The 24,726-nt window shown below is 40.7% G+C and overlaps 1 pseudogene across 1 annotated transcript; it reads left to right on the top strand.

Annotated features, from left to right (window-relative positions):
* Positions 1-16,929: 16,929 nt before the first annotated feature.
* Positions 16,930-24,447, top strand: LOC149792167 (uncharacterized; annotated as a pseudogene). Its single transcript, XR_016423314.1, has 7 exons — positions 16,930-17,042; positions 20,224-20,566; positions 20,975-21,229; positions 21,592-21,907; positions 22,572-22,850; positions 23,724-23,855; positions 24,086-24,447. The product of XR_016423314.1 is annotated as an uncharacterized LOC149792167 (transcript).
* Positions 24,448-24,726: the final 279 nt, after the last annotated feature.

Below are 24,726 nucleotides of genomic sequence, written 5' to 3'. Positions count from 1 at the left end.
GACACACACCCTTTTATATACGCTGGTCTGCCATGACTATAAATTAGTCCATGGTGTTTAAACTTGAGTCATTTGACGTTTTTTACTCAAGATGGAAGGATCCAATTCATTTGAGAAGAAAGAAGAAGAAAGTAAGAGGCAGAAACGTGATCTATCGCCTCGTACCAGAGCTGAAGTCTTGGCACAAATTCATGCCAGTGATTTTGAAGAGGACATGAGTGAACCAGAATCCAAACCCTCTAAACAAAGTTCACCACCCTTAGTTAACCCTGAAAAATACTATTCCATTCGAGAGACCGAAAAGCGATCCTCTAGAAAATTTAGAACCACGGCTTACAAATACACAGTGAAGTTTAAAGATTTCAAGTCCGAAGTACCGTTGGAGAAAGCAGAAGGGTTCATCACCGGAGTTGGGGATTCTTTACTCACCACACTCAAGCGACAATGTCAACCCAAAGAAGACGATCGCTTGAGACTTTCCATACAACACGACGGCTTGAAATCCCCTGTTTGGATCGAGTTTAGCAGCCCTGCAGAATTGACTGCTTCCAAAGTCATGGACAAAATTCAACACGTACAACAATACAATGACCAGTTTGACATCACCGATGGAAAAGCCACACTGGACATGACCCACGTTTCTCCTCCTCAAGGGACTGGACGCAAAAAGATGTTATTGGTGGACGAGCTTCGCAGCACCAAAACAAGTCTCGTCCGAATTCACAACCCTCAAGACCAGATGTGTTTATCCAGGGCTATCGTGGTGGGACGAACCTATTCCAACAAAAACGACACGGTAGAATGGAAAAGAGCCTGGGAGAATATTCGAAAATCGGACCGAGCCAAACAACGAAGTGAAGCAGAACTGCAAAAATTGCAAGATGTCCTAGCTCCTCGCTACACCTTGAAAGTGCACCCTCAAGAAATGCGTTGGCCTCTGTTGTTTCGAGGGAAAGACTTTAAGGATGGAAAATACATTCACGTCTATCATCACGATGACCATTTTGATACCATTACCAGTATCACCGGATTCCTGGGATACGGTTATTATTGTGAGAAATGTGACTATGGCTATAAAAATCGAGAGCAACACAAACATTGCGGATCGAAATGCTCGGGATGTTTGGCCTATCCACCCTGTCTGAGCGAAGGGCAAAAACCAGTGCATTGTCTAGCTTGTCAGCGCACGTTTGTCAGTCCTATCTGTTACCAACAACATCTCAAGACGCAAGGTTCACAACAGAAATGTGCTTGTCAACTGCTGAGATTGTGCCCTACGTGTGGACAAGGTCTACGTACCAATAGTACCAAGGCACAAGTATGTTCAGTAAAGACAAAATGTCACATTTGTCAACACATCGTGGACTTGGAACACCAATGCTACGTGCAAAAATACCAACCCCCACCAGAGAAAGAGGATGGACACAAGAAGAAAGGCAATTTCATCTTTTTCGATTTCGAATCCATGCAAGAGACCGGTATTCACATTCCTAATTACTGCGTGGCTCATCCAGCGTGCGAGAAGTGCATTCAGGAACCTAGCTTCAGTCATTGCCCTCAGTGCAGTAAGATTCCCGGAGGGCGTGAAAAAATCTTTCGAGGACCGAACACGTTAGCCAATTTTGCACAATGGGTCTTAGACCCCATCGACAAGACGTGGAGCCAAGAGGACATCGAACGTTACGGAGATTGTCATTGTCATGCCACAGTGATGGCTCACAATTTCTGCGGATACGATGGACAGTTTCTTTTGAGGTACTATACGGAACATGGTACCGAGCGTCCTAAAGTGATTTTGAACGGAGCCAAAATCATTTCCATGCAAGTGGGACAAGTACAGTTTAAAGATTCAATGAGCTATTTGGCCATGCCTTTGAGTCGAATGCCTAAAACATTTGGAATGACAGAAATGGCTAAAGGGTACTTTCCACACTTTTTCAATACGGAAGCCAATCAACACGCCGTTCTACCCCATTTGCCTGAGGCTCACTATTACGACCCTGACAACATGCATACCGAACAACGAGACGCTTTCTACGCTTGGTACCAGGCTCACTCCTCCGACCCTTTCGACTTTCAGGAAGAAATGCTAAAGTATTGTCGTTCCGACATGGATATTTTACGACGTTGCTGTGGAAAATTTCGAGAACTGTTCATGGAACACGGAGGGGTCGATCCTTTGAAAGAAGCTTGCACCATTGCCAAAGTGTACCGGCAACGATTCATGCCTGAAAACACCGTAGCTGTCATCAGTCCTCAAAAGACCAACTATGTCAAACGTCAATACTCGGTCAAAGCACCTACGCTGGTTACTTTACTTGTGCGACAAGGAAGACAAATGGATTCAGCATGCCCGCAACGGAGGGGGCGAAAAGACCATTGGAACGCATTCGGTCGATGGCTGGGACTTAGAAAACCCCAAGATCATGTACGAGTTTAACGGTTGCTTATTTCACGGATGTCCCGACTGTTACCCTGACCGTGACACTAAAAATCAGTTTTTACAACGAACCATGGAAGACTTGTACCAGGCCACTTGTCAGCGATGCCTAAAGTTAGAACAGGAAGGATAACAAGTGGTGGAAATGTGGGAACACGAATACGATCACCGTTTGAAAACTGATCCCGAATTTAAACGCCTCGTGGAAAGTTACCAGTTCATGGACCCCCTGAACCCGAGGGATAGTTTGTACGGAGGAAGGATCAATGCCACCTGTTTGCTGTACCAAGCTGACGAAGAGAAAGGAGAAGAAATCAAATACTTGGACGTGTGTTCGCTGTATCCCTACGTGTGCAAATATTGTCGCTTTCCTGCAGGGCACCCACAATTGTTCACGGAACACATCGACCGGAAAAACATTCGACAATACGAAGGCTTGATCAAGTGCAAAGTTTTGCCTCCCACGAACCTATACCATCCCGTCTTACCTCACCATTGTCAAGGCAAACTGATGTTTCCTTTGTGCCGTACTTGTGCCGAAACGTACAACCAAGACCAACCTTGTCAGCACACCCAGGAAGAACGGGCTTTGACGGGAACCTGGGTCAGCGTAGAATGGTTCAAAGCTCTGGACATGGGATACCAACTGTTAGAAGTGTACGAAATTTGTCACTTTCCCAAGACACAACAATATCACAAGGGTGATCCCACTCAGAAAGGCATTTTCGCCGACTACGTGGATGCCTTTTTGAAGCTGAAGCAAGAAGCCAGCGGCTATCCTTCCTGGTGTCACACTCCCGAAGACCAAATACATTTCAAAGAGAAATACTGGGCACAAGAAGGCATTACTTTAGATCACATCGAGAAAAACGAAGGCAGGCGATCGTTTGCCAAAGTGATGTTAAATTGCTTGTGGGGTAAAATGGCACAACGACCGTGTTTACCCAAGACGGAATATTTGACAGAACCTTCCCGCTACTTTCAGATGATTCACGACAAAACCAAATACATGAAACACGTGGACGTCGTTCGTGAGGATTTGATATTGGTCAATTACGAAGAAGATCTGGACTTTGTACAAGACGACCCTTTTGGAAATGTCATCATTGCGGCTTACGTGACAGCCCATGCTCGCTTAAAATTGTACGAAGCTTTAGAACTGTTAGGGGAACGCGTCCTGTACTTTGACACGAACAGTTGCATTTACATCCATCACCCGAGTCAACAGCATCCTGACATCGAAGGAGACCGTTTAGGAGCCTGGACAGACGAACATCCCGACGACAAGATTCTAAGTTTCGTCAGTGGCGGTCCAAACAATTATGGCTACGAATACCGGGACAAACAAGGAGAAGTGCACACGAAGTGTGAAGTGAAAGGATTGACTCTGAATTATCGTACCAGTCGTGTGGTCAACTTTGGGGTATTGAAAGAAGCCCTGCAATCTGGAGAGGATGAACACTTTAAAGTGACCACCTATCAATCCAACAAGATTGTACGTTTACCCACTCACCACATCGTCAGTCGACCCTTGGAAAAAGTCTATCAAATCGTGTACCAGAAGCGAGTGCGACTTCCCAATCATTTCACCTTACCGTATGGACACGTCGGTATTGGTCTGTATATAAAAAGGAACCCTAGGCAAGATCGATAGTTCATTGTGACTACCAAGACCAAGCGAACAAGATCAAGACTTTCAGAGAAACACAAAACAAGTTTAGAAAGGCACAATTCAAGTGTGGGGCTTCTGAAGTGGAATGCGATTGTGAGCCTTGCGACTTTCCAACCTGTGTTAGTGACAGTACCAGAAGAACCCGTCACCCAGGACAGGACTGTCGTGGACATCCCTGAAAGACCCTTTCGGGAGGACACTTGTGTGACCTTACCCCCTATAGAACTGATCAGAACATTACCCAAAACATGTTGTACAGACACTTGTTTTTATTCCACGTTGATGGTTATCATGTGCCTTTTATCGTTGTACTTAAGCCTTTGGCTTTTATGTAGTTTTGTCTTTCGTATTCATGTTTAAAACATTCAATAAACGTGTCCTGAAAAAAGTATATAAACTCTCGTCTTGTTTGTTTTCGTGTCACAAGTGACATTACTCACACTATGGCTACCTCTGCTGTCTCTGCTCCCTCTTCATCCACTGTCAAAGTCATCGACGAACACTTAAATCGTGCCAGTTGGGAGGCTTTGTATCTTCGCCATCCCTTTAACATGCTCATTGCTGGACCTAGCGGTTCAGGCAAAACCGAATTCGTCAAACGCTTGATCGAACATAAACATCATTTGATCGATCGTCCACCTCAACGCATCGTGTAATGTTACAAAGAGTGGCAATCGGCGTACAGCCTCTTGCGAGAAAGTCAAGGCGATTCCATCGTGTTTGTGGAAGGCATTCCTAAAGAAGACGACGGCATCGTCTCTGACTCCCCTCAAACCCATTTGGTCATTTTTGACGACATGTTAGGAGAAGACGAAGAAGAAAGTAAACTGTGGTTCACGCGCAAAGGGCATCATCGTAATGCCAGTGTCGTTTACATCACTCAAAATTTGTTTCAACAAAGTAAAGCCCATCGCACTATCAGTCTCAATGCGCATTATGTGATCTTGTTTAAAAGCCCTCGAGATAAATCGCAAGTGCAAGTCTTAGCCAAACAGTTAGGGACACCTTGGCTGACTCAGGCGTACGACGATGCCACTCAAACTCCACACGCCTATTTACTTGTCGATTTGAAACCTACGACCCCCGATGATTTGCGATTTCGTACCCACTTGTTTCACCACTGGTGCCAAGACGGAGGGCCTGTCCTGTACACGTCTCCGTCCTCGACTTAACTTCATTCCACAAAAAAATCTATAAAATCCTCAGACCCTTTTCGTCTGTCTCACACAAATTTTGAACATGAAGTCCGTTCAGTCGCATCTTCCCGTCAAATTGATTCGTGCCTTGTATGGCATCATTCGAGAAAAAAATCCACAAACATGAGCTCGTGTCTTAGAAGCTAGTCTCAAAGAAGTCTTACGATGGTTCACGGTGACGGCACGTCAATTACTTCAAGGGATCATTCAGATTCCTCATCAAGCCAAACGCTTTTTGATCGAAACAAAATCGCTTTGACCCAACTGGCCGATCCCCGCATCGACACTCAAACCAAAAAACAAATCATTTTGAAACCTGGAAGGAGCGGTACTCTAGGAGGGGTCATCATTCGCTCTCTCTTAAGATGGGATCCTAATGCCCCCAAAGTTCTCCCCAAGAAAAAAGTCAAACGAAGCTCCAAGAAGAAGAAAAAAACCAGGTCCCCAAGGAGACCCGTGTCTGCAAGAACTTCTCCAGTGGCGGGACCCTCCTCTTACCAGACACCACCCCGGAAAAAGAAAAGAAGCCCCCAGAAAAAGAAACAGAGAAAAATCCCTCAGAAAAAGAAATGTCCACAGAAGAAAACTAGTCGCAAGAGAGGCACTTCGGCCAGGACGCAACCTTACACTCGCAAGCCACGACCTGCCACAGCGGTGACTGCGTCTCCGGCAGCCTCAAGTTCATCCACTTCTCCGTTGATGACACCAAGAACTGAAGAGTACTTGGAGACGTTGATCACACCAAGAACTTCTCCGTTGATGACCCCAAGAACTTCCCCAGTAGAAGGACCCTCCAATTTAGTGGCAATGGCTGCTGCTCACAAAGTACCTTCTCCCAAAATCAAAATCCAAGAAAGATCGGGCATGTTACAAAGTTTACTGGATTTGTCCAAGCAAGAACTGGCTCGACTTAGTCCGTTACGTACCCCTGCACGACGAGTCATGAATATCCTCAAGTTGATACGACGTAAAGACAATCAGTGGCGACGCGTTCCAGTATAAAAAAGGTGTGTGACCAAGTAGGGTATCAGTGTTTTGGTGCTCCTGAAGATGTCACCCTCCAGAAAACATCCCTCTTCTAAACAACCCCAAGGAAAGAAAAGGAAAGGACTGCCACCATGTTTAGTCAAACATGGGGACATGTTATCTATCCTCTCCAAAGTTTCTCCACCCCTACGAAAAAAACTCATTCAATCAGCTTCCAAAGAGGTCATCGATACCGTGTGCGAATGTTGTTTGTACGTCTTGAAAGATACGATCCCTTTGTCCAAACACCACAAACAATGCTTAGGCAAACATCGTCACGTTCTTCGCCAAATGGTTCAAAAGAAAATTCCCTTTCGTCAAAAGAAGAAGATGTTGGTCCAACGTGGAGGCATTTTACCCCTCTTGTTAGGCCCATTGCTGAAAGAAGTCTAGGGAACCATGTTGGGAGGACTGGTGGGAGCAAGATAAAAAGGCCCTCGGAAGTCCCAAAATCTCAGAATCGACCCTTGACAACCGCATGGAAGGACGAAAACTAGGTTTAGTGCCTTACAGACGAAGGATGAAATACCATCGCTGGCAAGAACAACGCACCCCGCATTTACCTCCCAATCCCCATTTGAGCGAGATGTCCCAGTTACAACACGAATTGCAGTCCTTGATGGATCGCCAAGATTTGTCCGAAACAGAAAAATCGCAAAAGTACGGTCAACTCTTGCAACGACTGCAACTCTTTCACCAGAAAGCTTTAGACGAAACAGCTCCACCCACTCTGAAAGATTTTAATATCTTGATGAAAAGTCCAGCACCATCACCAGTACCACCACTACCAGTGATCAAGACAGAAAAAGAATAAGAAGAAGAAGGGTTTCAAACTCCACCAGAAAAGGTACGCAAGTTAACAACACCACCTACCTCCAGAATTGGATGGATAAAAAAGATGATGGCCACCCCTTCTTCATTACAAGAGAAAAAGAAGGTGAAGACAGAAGTGAAACAAGAACCGATATCCCCTGTTCAGACATCCTCCTCTGCGACACCTATTGCCGGTCGCACACGCAAAGCATTGCAATCCAAGAAAGTACCCCAAGAGAAAAAGAGTAGCATCCTCCAAGAGTGGTTGCCTTATTAACACACAAACCAACAAATGCAAAAAGTCTTAGCCAGCATTTACTACGATCCGTCCCATCATGCAGGTTACGCAGGAGTTCAAAAATTGTATCGTGCTGCCAAAACGCGACTGAAAAGTCTCCGTTTACCTCAAGTGCAACGATGGTTACAAGAACAAGCTACCTACACTTTACACAAACCCATCCGACGCAAGTTTTCCAGAAGTCGCACACGCGTGGAAGGCATCGATCATCAATGGCAAGCCGATTTAGCCGATGTCTCTCATTTGGCCAGCTACAATCGTGGCTACAAATATTTGTTTGGTGTCATCGACGTCTTTTCCAAATTAGCCTGGGTCGTACCCTTGACTTCCAAATCGAGCAGCGAGTTAGTGCGAGCCCTGCAACGAGTGTTGAAACAAAGCGTTCGTCACCCTATTCGATGGCAAACGGACAAAGGCACCGAATTTCTGAACCAAGCTTTCGAAAATGAATTAAAGAAACGTGACATTCATTTTCTTACCACCGAGAATACCGAAACCAAAGCCAGCATCGTGGCACGTTTTCAACGCACTTTGAAAGAACGCATGTGGAAATATTTTACGCATCACCACACTCTGAAGTACATCGACATCTTACCGCACCTGGTGCAAGCGTACAACCAATCTTACCATCGAAGCATCGGACGTGCCCCCAAGAGGTGACTCCCGAAAACGAAGTGTTGGTGTTTAAGCGCCTGTTTGGTACGTCCCCGACGAGGGCTGCCCCCAAGAAAAGTGGAGTGTTGACCGTAGGAGATTGGTTGCGCATTGGCAAAACCAAACGCACTTTCGACAAAGGTTACTTACCTAACTGGACGACCGAATTGTTTCGTGTCACTGAACGAGTGCATGGCCGTCATCCTGCCGTCTATAAATTGGAAGACATGAACGGAGAAGCGCTCAAAGGAACGTTTTACTTACCCGAGTTACAACGTGTCACCAAAAAAGAAGACGACGTGTACGACATCGAAAGCATTCTCGAACGCAGAACCCGTAAAGTGGGCAAACGACGTGTCAAAGAAGTCAAAGTACGTTGGAAAGGATATCCACCCAGTTTTGATTCTTGGATCGACGCTTCGCAAGTCATCGACTATAAAATGAAGTGAACATCATGCCCTTTCACATAGACGCAGCTACTACTGCTACTACTCCTTCACCCAGTTCTTCTCTGCAAGATTTGCAAAAACATCCTTTGTGGGTGTGGTGTGGAGAACGTGTGCCTAAAACACAAATCGTCTTTTTCTGCCAAATCTTCGTGGTGTATTGTGTCATCGGGGCAGCCATCGCCAATTTAAGTTTGCAACAAGGAGACAAACAATTGTGGACCATTTTATTGAGCAGCTGCATCGGTTACCTGCTTCCCAATCCCTCCCTGAAATTCTCTTCCAACAGGAACCACGGGAACCTTGTGTCCAGTGCCAGTGTCAGTCACCACTCCAATAACAACAACAACAGCCCTATTTTGGGCGGAGACACGCCTCTGACGTCCAGTAACCCCTCGGACAGCCACAGAACTCTGGAATTATGAGTCACCAAAACCAATTTTACTTAACCTTACCTAGTGACAGTTCCATGGAGGTGTTTCCCAAGAACACGTTGTGCTGTTACACGGCCAAATTACCTCAGACCATCTCATTAGACCACGAAGCCAATTGGGAAGTGGCTTTAGTAGAAATCATTCACCCGATTCAAGTCCTCAATGTCCTTCGCAATCAAAATTTTTTGATGTGGAAGTTCATGACGAACAATTGCAACAGTACTTGGATACCTATGGCAAATATGACAAGAAAACCCCTGGTACAAAAAATCAAAAGTACACCACCTATCACTTGTTCGTTCCCCCAGGCTATTATTTTAGTGGTCAACATTTGGTAAGCACCATAACCTCCAGCTTTAATGTCGTGTTTCTGAAAGCTTTGGAAAGTGTCAAAAAAAGTGTCACCATGGAATACCACAAAGCAGCTCGTCGGTTCTTGATGAAATTTGACGGGGGTAAAATCGTGTCCATTTTATTTTGCCCTGAATTGTTTGACATGTTGGGCGGAGACATGGACATGAGAATGGCCATGCTCAAGAAAAACGAATTACCAATCGTTTACGACAACGAGTCTTTTAGCAAGTTATTTCGTGCCCCGGTAGAACTGAACCTAGGACTGAATTTGATGTTTCTGTACTCCGATGTGGTGGAGTACAACGTGGTGGGACACACCTCCGTGCCGTTACTGCGTGTCATTCCTTTCAAAGTGGATTCTGCCAAGGTCACTGACGAGGAAGGTGGAAACACTTATCACGTTCACCGCGAATTTGTCCATCCTTACTATTTGCCTGTCAGCAAGTCGTATTTGGACACGGTCAACATTGCTATAAAAGGAGATCTGGGACAAAATATTCCATTCACCAAAGGAAAAGTCACGGTGAAACTCCATTTTCGAAAACGGTTCTCTCACGATTCGTAAGTCATGTATCCAGTGTACCGAGGGGTTGCTCGACAGCGAGGACACGGTTTAGGAGATATGTTAAAATCGGCCTTTCGTTCGGTGGCCCCGGTGTTGAAACCGATGGTGACACGCGGATTGCACGCCTTGAAAGATGCGGCACTGACACAAGGCAAGGAATTTCTCCAAAATGTCATCATCGACAAACAAAATCCTAAAGAAGCCTTCATGAGGGCAGGCAAAAATGTCTTGCTGCAAACGGGCAAAGACCTTTTGGGCCGACGAGACACACCTATAAATGCCCTGCACGCTACCGAGTCAAGCATTCAGCAAGGACAAGGCAGAAAGAGATGACGAAGAAAACACCCTCTCACCAGACTTCACACGTCTAAAGCTAGAAAGGCAAAGAAAAGAAGAACCGTTCGAGACTTAGACGTTTTCGATTATTGAGAAAGAGAAAAAAATGATGCACCGAGAGTCTTGCGCTTGTTCCAAGTCGGAACTGGATCTGTTTGTCATGCCCCCTACCATGATGACCATGCAAGAAACCCAGTGGGTGGAATTTCATCCCGTCTACTCTTTGACGGATTCCGCTCCCATCGAGTATGAAATCAAAGGACAGCCCGAAGATTACATCGATCTGAATAGCAGTTACCTGTACTTGAAAGTCAAAGTGATCAAAACGGACAACACCAATCCAGGAGGCTATGCTAGAGTAGCTCCTGTCAACAATTTCATGCATTCCTTGTTCAGCGAAGTGGACTTGTACTTGAATAACAAACTGGTCAGCAGCAGCATGGATATTTACCCATATCGTGCCTACCTGGAAAATCTCTTGACGTACGGAAAAGAAGCCAAGAATACTCATCTGGATGCTTGCGTGGTATGGAAACCTGACACGGCAGGTGTAGGTACGTTTAACGACACAGTCCTAACAGAAGATGAAAATCCTCACAATGTGGGGTTTAACGACCGTCGTAAGAAAATTCTGCAAGGGCGAAGTTTAGAACTGATGGATCGTTTGCATTTGGACATGTGGTTACAAGAAAAGTATTTGCTGAACGGGGTGGATATCCGTCTGAGACTGAATCGTAGCAGTGCCGCTTTCCATTTGATGGCCCATGCCAATGAATACAAAACTATCATTCAAGAAGCCCGACTTTACGTGCGTCGTGTGGAAGTGTTACCTAAAGTGGGAAACGACGTCAATCAGACGTTGAGCAGAACGACCGCCAAGTAACCGATACGACGCGTAGAAGTGAAAACGTTCATCATTCCCGCCGGACAGCGATCTATGATCGAAGATCGTCTGTTCCAAGGACTGTTACCCAAGCGTTTGATTGTTGGTATCGTCAGGAATTCAGCCTTCAACGGAACCCACGATCAACATCCTTTTGAGTTTCAACATTACAATGCGTCCAAGATCGAAGTCAGTCGCGACGGCAAGACCTTGTGTACCCGACCCTTTGAGCCCAACTTTGGTGTCGCGAAGAATTATTTGAGATCGTACTTGTCCCTGTAGGAAGCCACCGGACAGTTAGGAACCAACACCAGTCGCGGTATTTCATACGATGATTATGCAGGAGGCTACGCTTTGTGGAGTTTTGATTTCACTCCAGACCAAGGCAGCGATGAGGGACATTTCCACCCTATAAAATCGGGTCAGATTGGTGTGGAACTTCAGTTTGCAAATCCACCTCCAGATCACACAGTGAACGTCCTCCTGTATGCAGAATTTGACAATACCATAGAAATCAACAGTTTGAGAGAAGTCATTCTAGACTATTAGAAGCCATGGAAGACTGTTATCCCACTTTACCTAGTGGAGAAACTTTGACGATGGAATGTGAGGAGACGGGGGAAGAAGAATCTCAAGACAAAGACGAAGAAGTTATCATGATGAAGTCAAGATGGCCAGAACAAGAAGCCCATTTAGTATCCTGTTTTGCCAAGCACTTGGTCGAAAAAATGACAGAACTGATCAAGAAAGATTGCTATGGATGTCAAAACGATCAACCCAGTCAAATTCAACACGATAAATGCCTAATGCTGAGTCAAGAAGAAAAATTGAACGAGTATCTGGACGAAGCTTGGAGTCTCATCTCGGACGAAGTCGTGGTGAATCAGTGGTATAAAGACTTGCGTGAACATTCTTGTCTACCATTAACCACTCAAGAGATCCATCGTATCGAAGCTCTCCTGAATCAGAGTGGGGAGACGAAGCGAAGAAACGGTTATTTGTCAGACATTTTCAAGCAAAAAGTCAGGATCGAATTGATCACTTATCATTACCTGTGAAGAAGAAAACCACACAAATCAATGGATACCTGGGAACTTTATTACCTTTTGAAACACAGCTCGCACACGGCTTCTTGGAATCCTGTCGTCTGTGCTAACGATGAACTCCCTCATCGTAAACCTCAAGACCGTCTAGCTTATGTGATCAACACGGACGACAGTCATCTCCCAGGAACCCACTGGGTAGCCGTCTACTTTCCTCAAGAAGGATGTGTGGAATATTTTGATTCGTATGGATTGCCCCCTTTGGAAGACGATATCATTGACTTTATGAGAAGAAATGCTCAGACCACCCGATTCAATAATGTGAAATTACAAGGCACAGATTCCTTGGTGTGTGGACAGTACTATGTGTATTTTCTGCATCATCGCAGTCGGTGTTATTCCTTAGAACATTTAGTGACTCATTTTGATCCTCGTTCTTCTTCTAGGAACGATGTGAAAGTAGATCAATGGTTTTGTGACCATTATGCTTATCTTTTGTCTCAAGCTAGGAAACGCAGTGTCCATCAATTGCCTAATGACTTCCAACAGTGGAAATCACAATTTCATTCACAACGTTGTCAGCCCTGTCCAAAATAATGTGTTAGTTGGAAAAAAATGTTTGTCATTTGAAACAAAATGTTTGATGTTATATTGTTGGATTATTGTTAAAAATGTTAGAGTTGTTTGTTAGTGTTAAGTGATTTTGAATAAAAAATGTTGTGGTTTGTTTGACTATAGAAATCTTGATTCATGCTCTTTGACTTCTTACCATCCCTCGCATGACACTCATTGAACGTTCCGGCTCGAAAACCGTGGAGGGATGTTTTCCTTCACGTCCGCGCTTTGACTTTAAAGCCGGGGTAGCCTCCAGTCTAACCATCCATTGTCGACTCATCCTCCTACGAAGATGTGCTCCAAACTAGCTAAGCTAAACGAAGCCTACGTGAATTTGCACAGGGCCAGACACAGTCTGATACCGAAGCCAGAAGAGACAGAGAATGTGAGAATGCTAAAAGTCACTGAAGACCTGATAGAAGAGCTCTTCAGAGAAGAAGTGAACAGGGAGAAAGAAGAATGGACAGAGAAGTACAGACTTCAGAAACAGCAGAGAGATCAGCAACAGCAGCAACAGCAGCAGCAGCAGCAACCTGAACCTGACAGAGGCTTTGTCGATTGTCATATCGACACCAAAATGTTCTTCTTCTCTTTCCGAAGAAGCAGACCTATCGTTAGAAAGTCTGTCGTCAGAGGACATCGCATTCTTAGAAACTAAAAGATTGCCATAGCAAACAAAAAGAACAGCCCTTTTCAGGGCTACCCAATACTCTAGAAAAGAAATAGTAATCCATTTGCCAATGTGTGTAGGTAGAGTAGTGCGAATATAAACACTGACTTTTTTATAGTGTGAGTGTATGTGTTTGTGTATATGATTGTGTGTTTGTAAGTGCTCACGTACGTTTGTGTGGATAGTAGATTATGATGATTTTTTTTTGCTGTTTGACTTGTGGGGAGAGTAGATTTGGGGTTTGATTGGATTGCTTTGCGTATGTGGATAGTATATTATTTGTTTAATAAATTTTTTTAGAATAGTGATGGGTAGTATGAAAAGTGAGTGAGTGAGTGTTTCTTTTAGGTCCGCGCGTTTGTTTGGTTATGATCTAGGTAAGATCAATTTTGTTTTAGGGGATGTTTTCCATCACGTCCGCGCTTTCAGTATAAAGTAAAAATCGTTCGGCAGTCTAGCTACCCTTGTTGATTGATCAACACCACCACAATGAACACCAGCCTAGCTAAACTGCTCGAACTTCATGTACACCTGGAATATGCCAGGCGTATAGTGAATGAGCTGGCTGCAGAGGCCATCGTAGAAGAGGGAAGGATGAAAGAGGAGGAGAGAAGAAACAAAGAAGAGGAGGAGAGACGAAACAAAGAAGAGGAAGAAAAGCAGAGAGGAAATTTCAGAATCCCAGAGACAGAAGATTGGGGTTCTGAAGCCACTTATCCCGCCTCTGCTCTCCCCCCAAAAAGAGTGAAAAGAGACTGGGGAAGAAGATGTGAATGTGGTGCCAGGCCAGGAAGGTGCCAGCATTAGATAGGTGCATCAGGAGTTAAAAACAAACAGCCCTTTTCAGGGCTACCCAAACCTTTAGAAAAGAAATAGTAATCGATTTGCCAATGTGTGTATGTAGAGTAGTGTGAATATAAACACTGACTCTTTTTTTTTACTTGTGTGTGTGTGTGTGTGTGTGTGTGTGTGTGTAAGCGCTCACGTACGTTTGTGTGGATAGTAGGTTATTGGGTTTCATTATAATGCTTTGCGTGTGTGGATAGTAGATTTGGGGTTAGTTTATTGCTGCTTCACGTATGTGAATAGTAAGTAGATCATATGAAATGAGAAAAGTAGGGGATGTTTTTCTTCACGTCCGCGAGTTTTAAGTAATGATCTAGGTAATATCAATTTTATGTCTTGGGGGATGTTTTCCTTCACGTCCGCACTTTCACTATAAAACTAACAGTGTTTGCCATTGGAGCTCATTCCACTTTGTGTAACAATCTTATGGGAAGTTGGTATTGGATGGTGGATGGATTGAATGTAGCAGAAAGGCTTGAACAGGAATGGAGGCATGCAGTCACAAAAGACTCCGTCTCAAGATAAGTAACCAGCCTCCACTTAGCCATCGATATTGTGAAAGAAATGATAGAGGATGAGGAGAAGAGAATCAGAGGTTTCATTAACCCATCGTATGTGAAAGTGGGCAAGTTGAAAGAAGCCATAGTTTATGTGACGAGTATAAGGTGTTTTTAGAAGACATTGTAGAATGGATAGATTGGTCTTTTGTGAAGTGGGGCTTAGACAAGCTTAAGAAAGCGGAAGAAGTAATGAGGAAAGTGCTGACCGAAGAGGTCAAGAACATCAAAGAAAAGTGGTCTAAGGAAAGAATGAAGAAGAAAATAGAAAGAGAAAAGAAAACTTCGACAAACTCAACCATAACTGGATAAGAATACAGGAGAAATTCAGAGCGCTGGGTCACCCGAACTGGATACCGGAAATAGAAAAGAAGAAGAAGAAAGGAATGATGGAAAAAATAAGGGGATGGATAAAGAAGTTAAGGAGTTAGAAGAAGAAGAAGAAGCCTAAAGGCCCTTTTCAGGGCCACTCCAATTTCTCGAAAAGAGATAGACTTTCAATTGCCTACCCCTTTTTATATTTATTTTTATTTTTATTTTATTTTATTTTATTTATTTTTTTTATTTTTGTAGAAAAAAATCCCATGATCAATTCCCCTTGTCCCTAGAATTGCTTTTTTCTCCCATGTTAAATTTCCCTTGTCCCTAGACTGACCCAAAATAGATTCTCATGTTAATTCCCCTTGTCCCTAGAGTGTCCCAGCAATTTCTCCCATGTTAAATTTCCATTGTCCCCAGAGTGTCCCAAGGTGTTTTTTAATGGCAAGTCCCATTGTCCCTAGGGTGTCCCCATATACTACTTAAACATTTTATCTTGTGAGATTAATTTTATCATGTTATTAGGCATATTTACTGCAGGGTAGAAACTGGTAGAATGCGCTACTTCCGTCCAGCCGATTTTGCTAGAAAGGGATTTTGACCAAAGTAGTGAAAATAAAGGTTAATTCGCCGGATTGGATTCAGGACATGGTCATTTAAGAGTTATGCGTTGGTACGTTACTTTCTTTTGAATGTATATGTGTAGTTTTTCAGTCTTCTTGCGATTCTGAAGCGATAAAAGACGCATGAGAAAAGTTGAATCGAGCGAAGGGTTGTGGTCACGCTTGCACTCCTTGTGTTTATTTATATTATTGATAAGGGGATTTCATATTGTTAGAGATTTTGCCGTACTTTATTGATAAAACGTCAGACTCCTGTGGAAACAGGTTGCAAAATTTACTTGTATTATGTTGACTGTATTAAAGCTTTGCTTTAAGATGTGAAAAATACAACTGAGTTGAACTTCATTAGTTTACTGTTCATACGCTTTATTTCACTTTTTTATTAGCGGGGAGACATGCCATAATTGATAGAAATCTAAAATCTATTATAAAGAAATTATTTGGTACTTTCAGTTGTTCGTTGTATTGTAATGTTGTATTAATTGCATTTGACAGTTATAGCACTGATAGGCAATTATTTACTTTAGATGATTGTAAAAAGGAGAATAAAAAAAAAAAAAAAAAAATGCAACGAAGAAATGTAATATATCGCTAAAACCTATAGCGACAACCACTACGGACGAGAACATTTACAGTGTTGTATATATATTACTTGTTTCATCCTTTGGTATATATAATTAATTTAATTTTTTTTTTTTTTTTTTTTTTTTTTTTTTTATTCCATAATATGCTGCTGTAATGTATTTTTGTTTACTTATTTGATTTTGTCCAGAATAGAGTTTAGTTCTGGCTGGTCATGAATATAGTAACATTTGTCTCCCTTGTGTCAATGTTTACTTCCAATTTAAAAAATAAATGCAGCCTATTGTATCTGTTTCTACAAGATAATACTGTTTCTAATGTTTTCTTCTGGTTTTCTTGTGGTTTTGAGTATGCTTAGTTTAATTTGCATCATGTTTGTAGTGGATTTTGGGTGGTTTTGGGTGAATCGTGTGGCCGATATGCGGATATAGTGATAGAACGGAGTCATCGAGGAGTTACAGTACAGCGTGATCTGCGAGAGTTAGTTTCCTTGTGTTACTTGGATAGGGATTTTTCATTAGTTTCCCCTGAATCAAGGCCCTGTGGTAAAATCGCATGATGGAACTTGCTGGAGAAAAGCCTTTTAAGTGTGAAATATGCTATGAAAGGTTTAGTCACTTCGGAGCATTGAATGAACACTTGAATACACATGCAGGAGAACGACCATTCAAGTGTGGATTATGTGATAAAATATTTAGTAATACTACAACTATTATTTTGCACATGAGGACACATACTGTTGAAATGCCCATTATGTGTGAAGTATGTGACAGAAGGTTTAACAGGAGTCAAAACCTGAATAGGCACATGACGATACATACAGGAGAAAAACTATATAAGTGTGAAATATGTGATAAAATGTTTAGCCAAAGTGAATATTTCAATACACACATGAGGATACATACTGGAGACAAAACATTCAAATGTGAAGTATGTGATAGAAGGTTTAGCCACAGAGGAAACCTGGATAAGCACATGAGGGTACATAGTGGAAATAAAACATACAAGTGTGAAATGTGTGAAAAAACGTTTAGGCAGAGTGGACATTTGACTACGCGCATAAGGATACATACTGGAGACAAACCATTCGAATGTGAAGCAGTGACAGTCTAATGATGCATAATAGGATTCTAGACCAGCAAGTTGTTCTCCACCTGTATTTTTTGTTTGATTGGCGGCGGAGACCAACGTCATTCTGCACCACTCGTGCTGAGACGTCCGCGCTATGTAACTTCGGATGATGGGACCGCGAGCTATTAATTAATAAATTTATTTAGACTAACCTTTGTATCCAGACGGTAAGTATAATCCCTCTTCTAATGATCCGCAGCGTTAAATCCTTTAGAACACACACTTTTTTAGTATAAATCCCTGTCAGAACAGAACACCTGTGTATTCATCAGCTGTTGACCTCAGATTTGAATTACCCACGCATGCGTGTAAAGCAGCATCACCACGAGGTAAGAGTAACGCGTGAAAACCATCTAGCGAGGCATAGATCACTGGGAATTTACTGATGCTTGGGTGAGAACTGTGTCGTTACGGCAGAAATTTAGGAGATAGAGAGTGAGAGACGTCATGTCAGAAATGTGAGATAGAGTGAATGATAAATAAATTGTAAAAAGACCACAAACTGTATTCTGATGTGAAAATATGCTACACAATAATAATAATAATAATAATAATAATTTATTATTATTACTATTGGTAGTATCTTGAATCATATTTAATAACATTTACAATGGTATAAATGGATTTTATGACATACATACATATCTACATATTAATACTTTACATTTGTTGTTGTTGAGTTCAATTATAGTAGCGTTCGCACAATTGTGCATGTGCCACTTTTTCTGACTGCACCGCAGCCTCCTAGTTGTTCCTGGGGAAGGGGATGGTGCCACCTCCCCCAGGCTTTTATGGATTCAAGGAACCCTGATAGTTTGGCCTCAATCTGTGGGTCAATAAAGGTCCCTACAGTTGAATGGTAGGCTGTCATTAGTGGGAAGGAGAGCTCGGGAACGGTCCTGCTTGCTATACATCGCTGGTTTCTTGTTACATTTGCCTGGTGTATTTTTTTTTTTTTTTTTTTCGAGATTTTTTTTTTTTTTTCTTCAAAATGTTCTAAAAGGAGGGGGGATGTTCTATGCTGTTTATAGAGGTTCTTAGTAGATATCATGTATGATGAGAGATTTTCAAGGTTATTATGGGATTACTAGTCGAGGTGTTTAGGGTGTGTTTCCTACGTTATGTTTTTTATAAGTTTTTAGGTGTTACCTCTTTAAGTTATTTATTAATTGATGTTTTTAGAGATTGAATGTTATTTATACTTTATTTAGCAAGAGACCGGAGTCCTAGCCGATTACACGGTTCGTTAAGGACATCTAGGACAGGAATCCTAGCTGATTACTCGGTTCGTTAAGGACATCTAGGACATCCGATTGTGCGGTTTCCTTAGTTTTTTATAGGTGCTTCGTAAGTGAATTATTTATTAATACTTTTGTAAAATTGAATGATATGTTATGGTTTTTTATGTGGTGGCTTCTAAATTTATTTAGCTAGTTACTCGGTCTTTTGGTTTTGTGGGGATAGTAATTATATTTTGTTCCTAAGTCCTGCTGAGTCTATGAACCGGTTTATATTTTTATATGCTGATTGTTTATTTTTATTAGAGTCCATAAGTAACTCTGGGTATGTGTGTGGTGATCCAATCTCTTTTTGGTTTTTGATAAATATTTTCCGAGCGAGTTGATATTTTGGGTATATATTGAATACGTGGTGTAGATCTTCGGTGGTGTGGCAGTTAAAGCAGTTAATGGTTGCTGGTTTGGGTCCTATAAACCTTCCAAAACTGCTTGCTAGTTTAGTTTTTCCAGTTATTATCCTGTTTATGGTTTTCTGTTCTAAATAGGTACCCTTAGGTAGCTGTATGTTTCTATCTACGTTTTTTTGGGGTTTCATGGTGCTTTTTACCTTTTGTGGAGGAGTTCCAAAAATCTTGCCATACTTTACATTACTTATAAGAAGAACATGATTATTATGATGAATATTATTAATAACATTTGCAATGGTATTTATGAATACATACATACATACATACATACATACATTGCTTAACATTACTTATAACATGATTAGTATCATGAACTTTATTAATAACATTTACAATGGTATTTATGAATACAAACATACATGCATACATACATATATACGTCTGTTATAATTTTACATCATAACTTATAACATACGGATAATATTATATTTTAATCAAAAACAATAGTTTCTTCTTCCCTTCTGACCACTGCATTGACAAGTGTTGCAACAATTTACACAACAATTACATTTGCCACAAGATCATATATTGTAACTTCCCGCAGAACATTCTTTTAGGCCAGCGGGAAGTTTATCCATTTCGGGGATCCACAATGCCTCAAGAATTTTTCTTCTTAAACAGACTTGACGATTTTTCGCAACTTCTATCATGTTTTCATCTGTTGTTGTCTTCATCATGCTTGTCCTGAAAGGTAGGAGACAATCATAACCTTTTCTCCCATCTCTGGCACATCTCCCAATCTATTGCCAATAGCTAGAATGCTCTTTGGGCATCCCCAAAGAATAACGATATCTACACCACTGATCTGGATCCCCATTCCGGATGCTACCATAGCAACGAGACAGAGAATTATGCTTTCGGGTCTTTGAAATTCCTTGATAATTCTTTCCTGTGTCTCTTTATCCGTGGAAGAATGATACATTTCAATACTGACTATAAATCATAGTACAGTGAATCACAGACATATATTAAACACAGCATTTAATTAGTTTCTTAAATTTCACACCGTAAATAAGCTATAATATTTGCTGGGACAATGTTGGTCGACAGTTAAAGGCAAGGCATCATTCTAGGAACCATGGCAACAAGTATATGATTTGGGCCTTAGCATATATAGAAAAGAACGGAGTGAACACTATAATGTACAAGGAGGCCTCTGATGTGAGAAGAGCTGTAGATCTGCCAATGTCCACTTATTTTCCTTCTCGAGAGGAGATACGAGCGACCAGGGATAGAATGGAAACTGCGGTGTCTCGAATCCTGACTGAAATTGTCCCATGCCTGTATCCACTGGCGGACCTTGTTTGTCATCATATTGATCACAAACATTGGTCCGAATCAAGGCGGAAAAGTGAAGTAGTATGTACTTGCCTGATATTTATACTAAATGCCATTCTCCTATCACGATAATAACAATAATCTCATTCAAACGATGTACTGTTCATTTGTATTGATGTATGTTCAACATTGTTATGCTAGTGCCTACGATTTGTCCGTGTTTTGGATTAAAAGTTTACATGAAGCAGTTTAAACAAATGTACTTTTACGATCTGAGGCGATATGTGTGCACTTAGTTTTAGATTTGCAATTGTTTTTGTTTTCTTACTCTGATAGTTTGAAAGTAAGAGAGTGTGCGTATTTATTTTGTGGCAAAAATACAACAATAGCAAGTGGAGAAAATTATTTTTGTCTCAAACGCTTTAACTGCATACTCTGTTATAAAGGCTTGGTATAAGTACAGTAATAAAACTGTGTTCCATTTCACAGTTTAATATTGGTGTGATCCCAGAAAATCCTTCAACAACCGCAGGTGTTATTAGGATACTGGAGCGGCTGCATGATTATGTTCCAAGAAGAGATGATAATCATGTGTATCCCATAGTGTGCTCGGTGAATGGCCTGTCTTGTGAAAGACACATAGATGCTCAAAATGCAAGATCCAATGCTGGGAATCCTGTACAAAGATTGGAGGACTTGGTGCCATCACCTGGAGAATTTCACAAAAGAATGCTACTGCTTCAGGCAAAATATTACACATCTATAGCTTGTTTTGTACAGCTTTATGATGGAGATTCTATTGTTTCAAAATTATCCGTATTCTATTTTTTTGCACAAGTGATAAACATCAGTACCAATGTGCTTCACTTAGTCAAAATCAGTATCAATGTACATCACTGTTAAACTAATAACAGATTTGGTCTTATCGAATACAAAGATATCTCCTGACAAACTCAAAACCGATAAACGTGGATGCTTAAGTTTATGTGGTACCATCGTGAATTAAAGCACACACACATACACAATAATTATATATATATATATATATATATATATATATATATATATATATATATATATATATACTCTCATTCTCTATCAACTAGGACACAGTCAACATGCTCTTTGATGGGAAGAGTGCAGCTGACAAGGGAATGTTGTTTCATTTAAAAAATGTTTTTAACCATCGTTCCGTTTCGAAGCACTTGGGATCCTGTTTCAATTATGCCAGTGAGATCCTCAACTTTGTGACAGATAGGTATTTAGTGCTGGCAGCAATGCAGGTTTTAGGGTTGGACAATCTTCACGATGACATGGATGACTGGGATAATGAGGACAAAACATCGTATCTTAAAGAAATATGCAATAAAGTGGTGGACATATTTTTGGGAACCAATACCATAATGTTTGGAGCAGACCACAGCTAAAGAGACTGGGCGAGATAGTTACCAATACTGCATATGCAAAGAGGGTAAGTAGATTTTGTTTGTGCTAGTGAACTAGCATTTTGGATCTTAAGATAAAACTTAAATTCATTTAAAATTAGGGACATTACATGACCAACTGTTTTATGCTCGTTCAATATTTTCTTGAGTTTGGTTTATGGTTAAATACGAAGATATATTATTTCCAGATCTGGGAAAAGATGAACCAATGATACAATGCCTGAATAGATCCTGCCCTAGAGGCTCCTTTTTCCATCTATGTTGTTTTAACCTAGAGGAAGACAATCTGCCAGATGAGTGGGTGTGCAGTGACACATGCAGGAAAACTGTAGATGAGAAGATTTATTGTGTGTGCTAGTCGGTCAAAGAAGAACCAATGGTCGAATGTTCCAATCAGCAATGTGACCATCAGTGGTTTCATGTTTCATGCAAAGGGATTAACGAGCTTCCAGATATTGGTAAATAACATAATGTATCTCTTCATTAATGTTCATCTCATGGAACTTTATCAATAGAAAGGATATGGCATTATCCAAAATCATACCCCAACTGTTACTTTATAATAATGGTCATATTGACATACTTAGAATTTTTTTTCATATTCTCATTTTTATGTAAGATACATGTGTTTTCATTTCCAGAAGAAGAATGGTTTTGTTCTGAAAATTGCAAAAAGATATCAAGAAGGAAATCGAAGAAAGGGAAGAGCAAGAAAGACTCTGTAAGTGAAAAGGCTGTCGACTGTAAATTCGAGTATACAAAGACAATTCTCATCAGAGGGATGGAAGATAAAGTAAGAAGAGATGCTGTCAGAGAAAATGATGGCCCATCAATGGTGTCCTTTTGGAAGCAAGACATGGTCAAGTTCCACAACAATAACCACAGAAAATACTTTATCCTGGGGCACAATCTAATTACAAGTAAGCCATGTTATATTTGTTTCAGAGCATTAATGTATTTATATGTTAATTAGGTCAAGCTAAGTCCATCTAACATCTATGAAGGAACAACCTATATTGAAGCCTTTTATTACTGTAATTATTCTATATTAATTCATTATCCCAGCGACTATAAAGAACAAAATGGTTATCCATGATAAAACACATACAAGAAAAATCCACTAAATGCTTACTTGTTCATAAAGTAATTTTAAAAAAATTCCTGCATTATATTTTTGGGGGTCCTTTTTTGCGGTACTTAGTGTTTGCTTTAGGGTTACTGTACAAAAAATATTAAAAAGTCATGTGAAAATAAATTATAAAAGTTATGACAGGTGTTTAATTGGATGTTACAAAAGTTTCACAGTAAAGATTCTATCGGTTCATTTATTTAAAAACAAGTCACCTATATTTAATATAATTTTGGAACATCAAGGAAGTGACAGCTGAATACCCATTAGGACCAGGGCCAGCGCCAAACCAAACCAAACTATCTGACGCCCTAGGCAAGGTTAGATTCTGGCGCCCCCCCCCCCCCCCCCCCCGAAAATATCAATTTCAACATTTATAAACAATAAAATAAAATAAAAAATGCGCCCCCTAAAATCAGCGCCCTAGACGGCTGCTTTGTTTGCTTATATGGTAAGGCCGGCCCTGATTAGGACTATATCAGAATCATCAGATGCATATATCAAATATTCTGAAGAAAAAATAGTTCTAATTTAGTGTGATCATTCTGCGGTAGTATATAACATCTTTATTTCATTTGTGGGTCAGTAACAGTAAATTTGTATAAGAATCAGTTAAACAATAAGAAAACAGTCCTAAGTAACAAAGCAAATTAAATTCTTGCAGACTTATCTGGGTGCGTATCAGAGAGAATGCAGCAAGACTTGATGTGGAACAGAACAGTTAATCTTCGAGGAGGTGCCGGAAACAATGATGAGGTTGACCTAGTCAATTAATTTTTGAACAAGGAGTTCAAAGGTAAATCATTTGATAACGGAATTATTATTAATCGTTTTAAATTGGAAGAATTGTGTTTTATAAATATATGAAGTCTTAGTATATGCAGTATTTTGTAATTCGTGGAAATACGACTTTAATATGATGTTCTTGGTGTCTAATATATTATGTGTTCATTAATTTGAAAACTACCACATAATGTTAATTTTGGAGGTTAAAATATTAATGCTGACTTTTTATTATCTTTATAGAAAGCTTACGATCGGCCGGTCATCAGCTGAGTGACGCCACTTTGGACAGGCATAGCAAGTTGGCTGGTGGGGTTGGCTATGCTCTAGATAAAATATACTCTACAACAGTCTCTGAATTGGAAAGTTTCCAGACAGGAAAATCAACGTTTTCACGAAGAAAGGATACTGAAACTTTTGTCAGAGTACTGAAGGACGAGGAACTCTTAAGAGAAATCCCTGGAAGATCTCACAGAGCTTATCAGAATTTCCGCTCATTAGCAAGAATAAAGAACCCAGACATATACATCTTGCACATAAACAAATTATCACGTAAATTTGACAAGAGAAACAAAATTATCGCTAACTCACATGTCAATTTATAATGTATGTATGTATGTATGTATGTATTCATAAATACCATTGTAAATTTTATTAATAAAGTTCATCATACTAATCATGTTATAAGTAATGTTATTTGTTAACATGTATGTATGTATGTATGTATGTATTCATAAATACCATTGTAAATTTTATTAATAAAGTTCATCATACTAATCATGTTATAATTAATGTTATTTGTTAACATGTATATATGTATGTATGTATGTATGTATGTATGTATTAATAAAGTTCATCATATTAATCGTGTTATAAGTAAAGAT

Source organism: Sinohyriopsis cumingii, chromosome 9, assembly GCF_028554795.1.
Source record: "Sinohyriopsis cumingii isolate HCF-2022 chromosome 9, ASM2855479v2, whole genome shotgun sequence".
NCBI lineage: Eukaryota > Metazoa > Mollusca > Bivalvia > Unionida > Unionidae > Sinohyriopsis > Sinohyriopsis cumingii.
This window is presented reverse-complemented; position numbering and strand designations above follow the sequence as displayed.